The 12194-nt window shown below is 39.0% G+C and overlaps 1 protein-coding gene across 1 annotated transcript in view; it reads right to left on the bottom strand.

Annotated features, from left to right (window-relative positions):
- Positions 1-12194, bottom strand: part of PTPRN2 (protein tyrosine phosphatase receptor type N2) — a 1483255-nt gene that overhangs the window by 1204215 nt on the left and 266846 nt on the right. The window lies entirely within an intron of this gene.

Raw genomic sequence — 12194 nt, forward strand, 5'->3', positions numbered from 1 at the left:
AGAAAAAAATCGGCGGAGGAGAGGGCAGGGTACCCAGGCTCCATCTGAGCACACAGACTGTGATGGAGTTCCTGCAGGCCCAGAAGTGGGGTGGGAGTGGGGGGTGGCTGCACCTCTGTTCACCAAGTGGGTGTGGAGTATAAGAGTAACAAGAGGAATGTCACCCCTTTTCAGTCGTGCAGGTCCAGAGAGTTCTTGGGGTTACTGGAAAGCAGAACATCTTCTTAAGCCCCTAGAATCTGGTAGAGCGCTGTCTCTTTAGGTTGTCTCTAGCTGCTAGTTACATGTTGATTTGTTTTTTCTTGGTTTTATGGTTTAATATTCTGAAAAGGTGGAGCTGGTGTATTTTATTTTATTATTGATTCAGGTATATTGGGTTGCTCTGCTGTGTTCTTTGTGATGGTGGAATCACTGTTTGCAATGTGGATATGTGTTTCTCTTTGTCTGTAAAGAGCGTTTAGAGTTTGAAGTGGGAGGTTTTATGGTAATTGGCTAACTATGGTTTCTTCTATTGAATGAGTGAAGTTATTGGCAGAGAAGGTGGGAGCAGAAAAAGGAAAGCTTTGTGTTGCTAGGGTCAGTTTCTAGGGCTTTGCGCAGGCTGTTATTGATGACGTAGTTATTTACAAGACTGTGGCTCAATCTCAGGAAAGATTCCTGTTGTTAGGGAATCGCCACTTTCTGCCAGCCTCAGGCACATTCAAAGACCCCACTTCTGAGGCCCCTCAGCACCAAAAAGCCGATCCAAGGCAAATTCCCAGGACCGCACTCAGCTGTGGCTTCCTCTCTCCCCCCACCCCATCTGCCCCTGGCTCTGGCACAATCTCCACAGACCGCTAATGGCTCGGGAGTTTGTCTTTGATACCGCCCACCTGCGGCGCCAAAGAAGTGCATGATTTCAGCTCTGCTGGAGTCAGGGATACCTGCTAGTAAACTGTGGTCCAGATATCAGTGACAAAGACAAGGACAATGTCTCCCAGGCTGACCCAAACCCACTCAGTGACCCGCTGAGCGGGGAGCGAGCTCACCCTCCTGAGGCACCAGTGAGCTCTCCACTTGAGTTTCAGTGTTGCTGCGTATGCCTGTTAGCACTTAGGTGACCCAAGTTACTGATAAAACAAGGTGCTAAAGGCAGCAGATTCTTGGGGATGTTTGCTGGGATGTTGCTGTGGTCGCTGGTATGCTGATATAGAGTGCCTTCTTTCTTGGCTCATGGGGATCTCCGGTGGCCGTCCTCGCCCGCCAGTCAGTGACTGCCAGAGGGAAGTTTCCAATGGCCTCTCTCAGCTGCATGTCCGTCCTCCGCCGGGTAGATCTTTCTTAAATAATAATCTCCCTGTGCCTTTCCTCTAATTGTGCTCTTCTGTGTTTGGTGCACTCTGATTCAGTGAGCTGTTTAGAGCACCAAAAATCCCTAATTCAAACAGTTGTACCTAGTTTTTCATGCACTTAGCTGCTATAGGGAAATAGTGTGGTGCTTACTGATGAGATTCCATTTTGAATTGAAGTTTTGTTTCTTTTTGATACTATTATGAAAACCTCTCTTCCTGCTTTAAGCAAATAGTATTTTAGGCATATAGGGCATCTAGGTATCTAGAGTTTCACCATCTTGAGAAATCTTTGAAAATACAAGGCCTGGAAGTTTAGCAGAAAAATCAAAGAAAAGTAATAGACCTCTGTGTCTGCCCACTGACTTTCTCACTAATATTTTCAAGGTGAAATTAGATTTCCTGGTGAGAGGTGTTGGTACCTTTTATGTCTTCATGTGGGAATACTACTGTGTGTGAAAGTACATTGGTCCATTTAATCTCTCTTAACTTTTCACATATGGTCCCTGGGGTTGTTATACCTACTGGTATTGTCAGTCTTTCAGGGAGTGGTGTGAAAATGGCCTGGGTCTGAGTGTCTGTTATTGTTGAACATTAACTAAATCCAAATAGTCCACTGAGTTGGAGATATAATCTAGAGAAACCCTTGCACTACAAATTTAGAGGACAGCTGATACTTTCTTCTTTCCCTTTTTCACTTAATATTGTAAGGACAGAAATAAATATTTATTTATCTCACTGTAGCTGCACACCTCACCCCAATGTGATCTTTTCCTCCCAGAATTCTAATAGCACTTATACTCCTACTCCTACTTCATAACAGCTATTTATTTTTTCACAATTAACTGTGGAGCTCATCTCACCTAATTCTCTGTTCCCTTAAAGGCTTAGTATATAACTTTGTACATAATAAATAATTTATCAGAGAAAGCTAGAAATTTGGAGCCCAATGACTATTTAAAACATCATAATCCAGGACACATAGCCAGAGTAACAAAGTAAAATGTGTTTAAACCTGCATTTTAGATATTTGGCTGTTAAGAGCTCCAGTTTTTTAAGTGATTTGGATTTTGGGTCTGATGTCATCATTCAGGTGTTCCTAGATGTTGCAAAGAATTAACACACTCAGCTACTGAAGAAAAGGTTGGAGGTTTGAGTTCACCTAGAGATACCTCAGGAGCCTTGTGATCTACTTCTGAAAAAAGCAGTCACTGGAAATGCTATAGATCAGGACAGAAAATTATATGGAACAAAGAAATCAGCAATACCACGAAAAACACATAACAAAATGACAGCAACAAATTCATCCTTGTCAATAATTACACTGAATTTAAATGGATTAAATGCACCACACAAGAGATGGAGAGTTACAGACTGGATCAGAAAACATCAACATGCTGTCTACAAGAGACACACCTTAGAGACAAACACAAAAATAGACTAAAAATCAAAGGTTGGAAAAGATATATCAAGCAAATAGCAACCATAAAAAAGTAGGAGTAGCAATATTAATTTCTGATAAAATTGACTTTAAGACAAAAACCACCATAAGAGACAAGGAAGGACATGATATAACGATTAAAGGATCAACTGAACAAGAGGACACAATAATAAATATCTTTGCACCCAATGAAAGTGCCCCAAAAAACATAAATCAGACTTTAACAGAATTGAAAAGACAAATAGATGACTCCACAGTCATAGTAGGAGACTTTAATACACCACTTTCAATCAAAGGTAGAACAGTTGGAAAGAAACTCAACAAAGACGTGCAAGAACTAAACAATACAATCCACCAATTTGAATTTACAGGCATCCACACAGCACTTCACCTAACAACAGCACAATATACATTATTTCCCAGTGCACATGGAACATTCTCCAGGATAGACCACATGTTAGGCCACAAATCAAGCCTTAATGAATTTTAAAACATGGAAATACTGCAAACCATCTTCTCAGATCACAATGCTATAAAATTAGAAATCAACAATCAGAGGATCAGTTGGAAAAAGAGCAAACACATGGAAATTGAATAACACTCTCCTTGAAAATGACTGAGTAACAGAATGAATAAAAAATGAAATTAAAAAATTCCTTGAATCAAACGAGAATGAAACACAAAATACCAAAATCTTTAAGACATAGCAAAAGCAGTGATCAGAGGCCAATTTATAGCAATAAATGAACATATGAAAAAAGAAGAAAGCACCAAAATCAACACCTTAACCCAACATCTCCCACAATTAGAAAAGAGCAGCACAAAATGCCTACAGTCACCAGAAAGGAAAATAATAATAATAATAATAATAATACAGATTCAAACAGAAATAAATGAAACAAAAAATAGAAAGACAATAGAAAAACTTAACAAGACTAGAAGTTGTTTTTTTAAAAAGATTAATAAAATTGACAAACCACTGGCAAATTTAACAAAGGAAAAGAGGGAGAGAATACAAATAACATAAATCAGAAATGAATTGGGCAACATCACAACAGAACCAACAGAAATCAAAAGGATAATATCAGATTATTATGAAGAACTATACTCCAACAAAGGAGCTCTGGTAGCACAGTGCCAAAGGCACTTGACTGCTAAACAGAAGGCTGGTGGTTCAAACCCACCAGTCACTCCTCAGAAGGAAAATGGGGCAATCAACTTCCATAGTGATACTGCTTCAGAAACCCAAAGAGGGGTTGCTATGAGTTGGGTCTGACTGGACGGCACATAACAACAACAACACACTCCAACAAATTTAAAAATCTAGAAGAAATGGACAGATTACTAGAAACATACTACTTACCTAAACTAGCAAAGACTAAAATGGAAAATTTGAACAGACCATAACAAAAGAAGAAATTGAACAGATCATTAAAAAATTACCAACAACAAAAAAGTCCTGGCTCAGATGGTTTCACTGGAGAATTCTACCAAACAGTCAGAGAAGAACTGACACCAATCCAACTCAAAGTATTCCAGAACTTAGAAAAAGATGGAATCCTCCCTAATTCATTTTATGAAGCAAGCATAACCTTGATTGCAAAATCAGGCAAAGACATCACTCAAAAGGAAAACTACAGACCAATATCCTTCATGAATATAGATGCAAAAATCTTCAACAAAATCCTAGCCAATACAACAAATCAAGAAAATCATTCATTATGGCCACGTGGGGTTCATATCCCACTTGGTATGCAAGGATGGTTCAATATTAGAAAAACAATCAACGTCATCCACCACATAAATAAAACAAAGGAGAAGAACCACATGATCATATCAATTGATGTAGAAAAGGCATTTGATAAAATCCAACACCCATTCCTGATCAAAACTCTCAGCAAAATACGAATAGAAGGGACATTCCTCAACATAATAAAGGGTATTTATGCAAAACCAACAGCCAACATTATTCTCAATGGAGAGAGACTAAAACCATTCCTCTTGAGGACAGGAACCAGACAAGGATGCCTGCTATCACCACTCTATTCAACATTGTACTGGAAGTCCTAGCCAGGGCCATAAGGCAAGAAAGGGAAATCAAAGGCATCCAAATTGGTAAAGAAGAAGTCAAACTATCCCTATTTGCTGATGATATGATCCTATACATAGAAAACCCAAGAGACTCAGCAAAAAACTAATGGAATTAATTGAGAGATTTAGCATTGTGGCAGGATACAAGATCAACATCCAAAAATCAGTTGGATTCCTCTACACCAGCAAAGAGATTGCTGAAAAGGAAATAGGGAAATCAATACCATTTACTATAGCTACCAAAAAAAAAAAAAAAAAGAGAGAAAAACTTGGGAATAAATCTCACTAGGGACACAAAAGACCTCTACAAAGAAAACTATAGAACACTACTTAAGAAACCATGAGAGATCTACAAAAATGGAGAACATCCCATGCTTGTGGATAGAAGATTGAACATTGCGAAAATGTCAATTCTACCCAAAGCAATCTATACATTTAATGTAATCCCAATCCAGATCTCATCAGCATTCCTCAAGGATATGGAAAAACCAAACACTAACTTTATATGGAAAGGAAAGAGACCTCGGATGAGAAAAGCACTATTGAAGAAGAACAAAGTAGGAGGTCTCACACTGCTGGATCTTAAAACCTACTATACGGCCACAGCAGTCAAATCTGACTGGTATTGGTACAAACAACAGACACATAGACCAATGGAACAGAATAAAGGACCAAGAAATAGAGCCATCGACCTAGGGTCAGCTGATTTTTGACAAAGGGCTGGAATCCATTAAATGGAGGAAGAGATTGTCTGTTTAACAAATGGTGCTGGCAAAACTGGATACCCATTTGCAGAAAAAATGAAACAAGATTTGTACCTCACACCATACACAAAAACTAACTCCAGATGGACCAAAGACTTAAATGTGAAACCTAAAACTATAAAGCTCCTCAAGGATAAAATACAGGCAGATTTAGGGGCCATCATTTATGACATGAATAGATTGTCAAGCATAACCCAAAATATACAAACAGCAGACAATAAACTAGATGAATGGGACCTTCTAAAAATTAAATTTTTATGCTTCCAAAGACTTCTCCAGAAGAGTTAAAAGAGAACCTACAGATTGGGAAAAAATATTTGGCAATGACATATCTGACAAGGGACTCATCTCTATAATTTATAGAAAACTACAACACCTCAACAACAAAAAGACAGACAATCCATTCTAAAAATGGGCAGAAGACATGAATAAACACTTCACCATTCAGGTGGCGAACAAACACATGAAGAAATGTTCACGATTATTAGCCATCAGAGAGATGGAAATCAAAACAACAGTGAGATACCATCTTGCCCCAACACTAGTAGCAAAGTTCAACAAGACAGAAAACAACAAATGATGGTGAAAATGTGAAAAGACTGGGACTCTCATACACTGCTGGTGGGACTGTAAATGATGCAATCGCTGTGGAAAGCAGTATGGTGATTCCTTAAAAAAATGGAATTAGAAATACCATTTGACCCAGCAATCCCACTACTAGGTATATGTCCTAAAGAGGGGAGAGCCAGGACAAGAACAGTTATTATGTGCACATCATCACAGCACTATTTACAATGGCAAAAAGACTGAAATAACCTAGGTGCCCATCAACAGAAGAATGGAAAACCAAACTCTGGTACATACATGCAATGGAATACTATGCAATCCTAAAGAATAACGTAAAAACTGCAAAATACCACATAACATGGTTGAACTTGGAGGATATTTTTCTGAGTGAAATAAATCAATCACAGAAGGACAAATATTGTATTAGTTCATTATTGTAAAAAGTCAAGGAAAGGTTGATGTGTAGAAGGAAACTTTCTTTTTTGGTTACCAGGGGTGGGAGGAGAGGGGAGGGAACATTGCAAAAGTAAAAGCAAATAATAATAAAATAAAATAACACCCTGCTCCCCCACCAAAAAAAAGAATGAAGTGGTAGAGGCCACTTAGTGACCTGATAAGTTTGATCTCAGTAGGAGGAGGAGGACTGCAGGTTTCAATCAATCATTAGCCAATGGTTAATCTTCTATATTTCTCCCTCCTCTTCTCTTTATAAGCCTCATTGTATCTGTCTTTTTCAAGCTATTTGCTTTTTCTGGAATAAAAATGATCTCCTTACATGCATATAGAATAACTTCTCTGAATAAACCTTATATTCAGATTTCAAAGAAAAAAAGAAAATGCTACAGAGCACAGTTCTGCTCAGACATACATGGGGTCATCACGAGTCAGAATCAACCAGGCAGCAGCTGGTTGTTGGACTTTTTCCTTTTTTTTTAAACCATCATTTATCCACTCATACTTCAATTTCTTCACTGGGAAAATGAGGTAGAAAATAATATAATTTTAAAGTTTATATCAAGAAAAATGAGATAATTTATATGAAATAATCCATTCATTCATTCATTCATTATTATGTAAGGCACATGCTGGGATCTTAGGATACAAATATTGTGGAAAAAAGGCAGGTTAAGGTCTTCTTGAAGCTACTGTCTGTAAAAAGCCATAAACATTTATCAAATCATCACAATATATGTAATTAAAAACAGTGAGAAGTGTCCTAAGAAAAGGCTAGTATACCACTGGAGCATACAAGTGGGGGGCATGAGGGGATGAAACTTATCATGCTGAGGATCAGGAAAGGTACCTTGAATACTCTGTGAACAGTAATGTTGAAATTTACCAGGGAATCTACTGGCTAAAGGCTGTATTTTTGCCAACACTCCAAAACAAGAGATGACTAGGCAGCACCTACCTCCTTATAGAAGTACATAATCCCATTTAGGAAGTATCCTTGCTAAACATTGAACACAAGTGATCTAGGTACTAATCTCTAGATCTAGCTACCAATTTACAAAGAATACAGAAGCATGGGAACAATATTATCTTTGGGATATAAACCACAAAATTCAGGATGTTAAAACTCTATGAGATAAATGACCTAGATTTTTTTAAAAAAGAAAAAAAAAATTGCTAGGAAAGAAAAGAGAGGGAGGACAAATCTTGTATAGATTTAAAAGGGCTTAAAAGCTGTATCCACCAAGCCTTTCTTTGGACCCTACTTCAAAAGAATGATGATGACAATTGAGAAATGTGATTACTAATTAGATATTTGATGTCATTCAGAAAGTATTAATTTTTACGTGTGATAAAGCTATGGTGGTTAGTTTATACAAGAATTCTTGTAATTCATCAATATGATATTGAAATATTTACATATGAAATTATTTCATGAATGAAATTTGTTTTAAAATAATACAGGGTAGAAGTAGAAAGAGGTGCGGAGTATATAGAGGTAGTGAGAGAGGTTATGAGTTGTCATTTGTTGAAACTGAGTGAAGTATGCATAGGCTTCATTGTAAAGTGTATTTTACATAATACTTTTTTAATGCATACAGTACTGCTGTGAAAACCATATTTATATGGTTCTATAGAGAGAGAAGGGAAAAAAAAAAAAAAAAAAACCTCACTGCCACTGAGTTGATCTCGACTAACAGTGACCCCACCTTGGGTTTCAAAGGCGGTATATCTATTGAAGTAGATTGCTCAATCTTCCTTCCAAGAAAGGTAACACAAAAATCCAAACTGAACAATATGGATAATGAGGGTTATTGAAATGTAGAAAGAGGACTTCCAAAGAGGATGGTCATGAATAGGCATGTCTCAGAAGACATGAAGATTGGGAAGTCACCAGGCAAATGAAGAGGAAGAGAAAAACATGCCAAGTAGTAGGAACAGCATGAGTAAAGGTATGGCACTCATAATCTATTTGCAAATGTACTTTGGCTCTCTGGGTAGATTTTAAGTCTCTTTTGGTAGGGACAACATTATTTATCTATTTCTGTGCCAATGAGCAAGGAGCTCTGGTGGTGCTGTGGTCAAGGCATTGGGATGCTAACCAAAAGGTAGATGGTTTGAACCTACAAGCTGCTCCACAGGAGGCATATGAAGCAACCCACTTTCATAAAGATTTACAGTCTTGGAAACCCGATAGGGGTTGCTATGAGTCTGAATCGACTCGATGGCAGTGGGTTTGGTTTGGTTTTGTATTTTATTCCAATAAGTAGGATAAAACTAGTTGCTGTAGAGTCAACTTTGACTCATGGAGATTATGTGGGACTTTTTTTTTTAATTGTAGAAGATGAGATAGACAGAGAAGGAATGGTTAGAGACAGTAGAGAACAGGTGATGTCACCGAGCATGAAGGAAGGAAAATATAAAGAAAGGGGTGGCCAGCACCATGGAGAGAGGTCATGGAAAATTATCACTGAGAAGAGGCCACTGATTGGTCATTAGAAGACTGAAGGTGACTTTCAGTAGTTTATTTATAGACGAGTATAAGGGGAGCTCTGGTAGCGTAGTGTCTAAGACACTTGGCTGCTAACCAGAAGGCTGGTGGTTCAAACCCACCAGCCTCGGAAGGAAGATGGGGCAATCTACTTCCATAGTGATGCTGCCTCGGAAACCCAAGGAGGGGTTGCTATGAGTCGGGTCCGACTTGACGGCACATAACAAAGACAACAACATAAGGGGAACACTGAGCTGTAGGTCAATAAGTATACTGACCATCTGAAAGTCAAATTAGCAGACACAGATTGCTTAACTGAGTTTCTATAGTAGTAAATGGGAGTACAGAAGGCAGCAGAGCAAGAAAAGTAATCTCTCAGATTAGTGGTTGATTTAAAGCAGAGGCAAAACAGCCCCTAATAGGGAAAATACTAGAGGTCAAGGCACTACTCTAGGCTAGCAACCTCTCATAGACAAATATTAATTTCACTATTGGTGTATTTAAGGAGATATGGTGGTATAATGGTTCAGGCATTTGACTATTACCAGAAAGGTTGGTAGTTCAAACCCACCTGCTGCTCCACGGAAGAAAGATGAGGCAGTCTGCTTCCATAAAGCTTTACAGACTTGGAAACCTAAACGGGGTCATTACGAGTCAGAATCAACTCGATAGCAGTGAGGTTTTTTTTTTTTTTTTTTTTCAATATTGGTGTATTTATGTGCAAACAATTCTCAGTTAAATGTACAATCTGCTTCTGGATATACTTTTTTTCCTAAGATTGGTAAAAGCAGATTCACATATCCTGCCCTCTAGCTATAACTTTACATTCCTTCCATTTTAAAATTGCCATAATGGCTATACAATCAGAGAGAGAGAGAGATGCACCTAATGGTCTCCTATTGTTGGAAATGAAGAAAAGTGTAAAAAAAAGGGCATTTGGAAGCAATCAGCCCTAGGACACAATGGCCCTTGAGACCAGAAGAACTAGATGGTGCCCAGCTATCAATGCCAAACACTCAGGAAAGTATCAAATCTGGAGGAGCCTGGATAGAGTGGGAGGAAAAACGTGGAACAAAATCCAAAAACTCAATAATGACCAGAATTACTGGTCGGATGGAGTCTGGTGAGACCCCCCAATACTATGGTCCTGGGATACATTCTGGGCCTGGAATCAAGCTCACTCCCAAGAGCTAGCTCTCAGCCCAACAGTAAACAAGATGTATATGCAGACCACTCAACCCAGGGTGATGCACCCACATACTCTATGGAAGTAAATCCCTTGGAGTAATTGACCACAGGGTACCAGAGGGGCAACATTCACACAGAGGAAATGCAAGACAAACAGGAGTGCTTAACTATGAGGGGCCCAGGGGGAGGGGGTTACTGGGCAGGGAGGGGAGGAGATTGGGTTAAGGTTGGGCAAGGTAAATGGTGTGTGAAACTAAATGTACATGTAATGTTGAATGTAAAACAAACTCTTAAAATAAAAAGTTTTAAAATAATAGCAATATGTAGAGAGAATAAAAAGATGTCAAACAACTTCATGAAGGCTTTTACGTATAGGAAATAGAAAGTGTTAATGACGCCTTTCAATTGTGATATTGGTGAAGAAAACTGAAAATACCATGGATTGCCAGAAGAACAAAGTCTGGAAGAATTGCAGCCAGAGTGCTCCTTAGAAAGGAGAATGGTCAGACTTCATCTCACCTTCTTTGGTCATGTTGTCAGAAGGGACCAGTCCTTAGAGAAGGATATGATACTTGGTAAATTAGAGGGCCAGCAAAGGAGAGGAAGATGATCAATGAAATGGATTGACGCAGTGGCTGCAACAATGGGTTCAAGCATAGCAAGGATTGTGAGGATGGTGCAGGACCAGGCAGTGTTTCGTTCTACTGTGCAGAAGGGTGCTATGAGTCAGAGCTGACTCAACAGCACTTAACAACAACAACAACATTAATGTGAATCTCAGTCAATGCGGAAAAAAATGACTCTTTGCTTTTATCATTTGTGTGTTTTCAAAAAACAACTCATTTTATGAGCATCTCACTTTAGATGTAATGGTCTTCAAGAATGGCTGTTAGAAATACCATCTCCTGTGCTGAGGGTCTCTTTGGGTTCTCCCAATGTGGAAGGCCACTTCTGCAAGGCTGTGGGTGCTGAGACAGGCCTCAGTGCTCTCAAATACACCTGCGGAAGGTACAGCACCCCTACATCATCCTTCCCGGAGGGCACCTTGTCACAGAGGCTGGTGCAGGATGTCAGGACACTGCTATGGTACACGGTGTAAAGGAGTAGGAATCAGTAGATGCTCCTTCCCCCATGTGACGATCATGACATGGTTATATCTCAAGTAAAAATGTTGAAAACCAGTGTTTGGATGTTCAAACCTTACACTATACACTCACTCATTGCATTATGAGTATCACTAACTTCAGACTGGGTACTTTTAGGGACATGACAGTTAACCAGAAACACGTGAAGCAGCCATGTGTTTCACCCTCAGCAGTGGTGAGACATAGGACAAGATGACAGAATATGACTAATCTGAAAGAGTTCACAGTCAACTTTACAAAGCTCTATGAAGCTGACAGGTATGTGGGCCAGATTTGACCTAGGAGCTATGTTTCCCACCCTGTTTTACCATATTCATTAACAGCATCATTAAATGGTGAACTTGCAGGAAAAAGGATTAAAAGAGGCAAAAATTAAACACTGAATTAAGACTTCAGAAGAGATTCAGCAACTGCTTGCTTCAGACCTAATTCTTGAGCTCACGTTTGGTAGGAACGTTACCCCACCACCCATCTGCCAGTTTGTCATACTGAGGTGGCTTGTGTGTTGCTATGACATTGGAAGCTATGTTCACCAGTATTTCAAATACCAGCAGAGGCACCCATGGTGGACAGGTTTCATTTGAGCTTCCAGACTAAGGCAGATATGGAAGAAAAGACTGGTGATCTACTTCTGAAAATTAGCCTGTGATAATCATATGGCTCACAGAATATTATATGAGACTTCAACTTGCTTACTTTGGATGCACAATCAGGAGGAACTACTTA

The sequence above is a fragment of the Orycteropus afer genome, unplaced genomic scaffold (genome assembly GCF_000298275.1).
Source record: "Orycteropus afer afer isolate SDZICR_OR568_19922 unplaced genomic scaffold, OryAfe1.0 scaffold00347, whole genome shotgun sequence".
NCBI lineage: Eukaryota > Metazoa > Chordata > Mammalia > Tubulidentata > Orycteropodidae > Orycteropus > Orycteropus afer.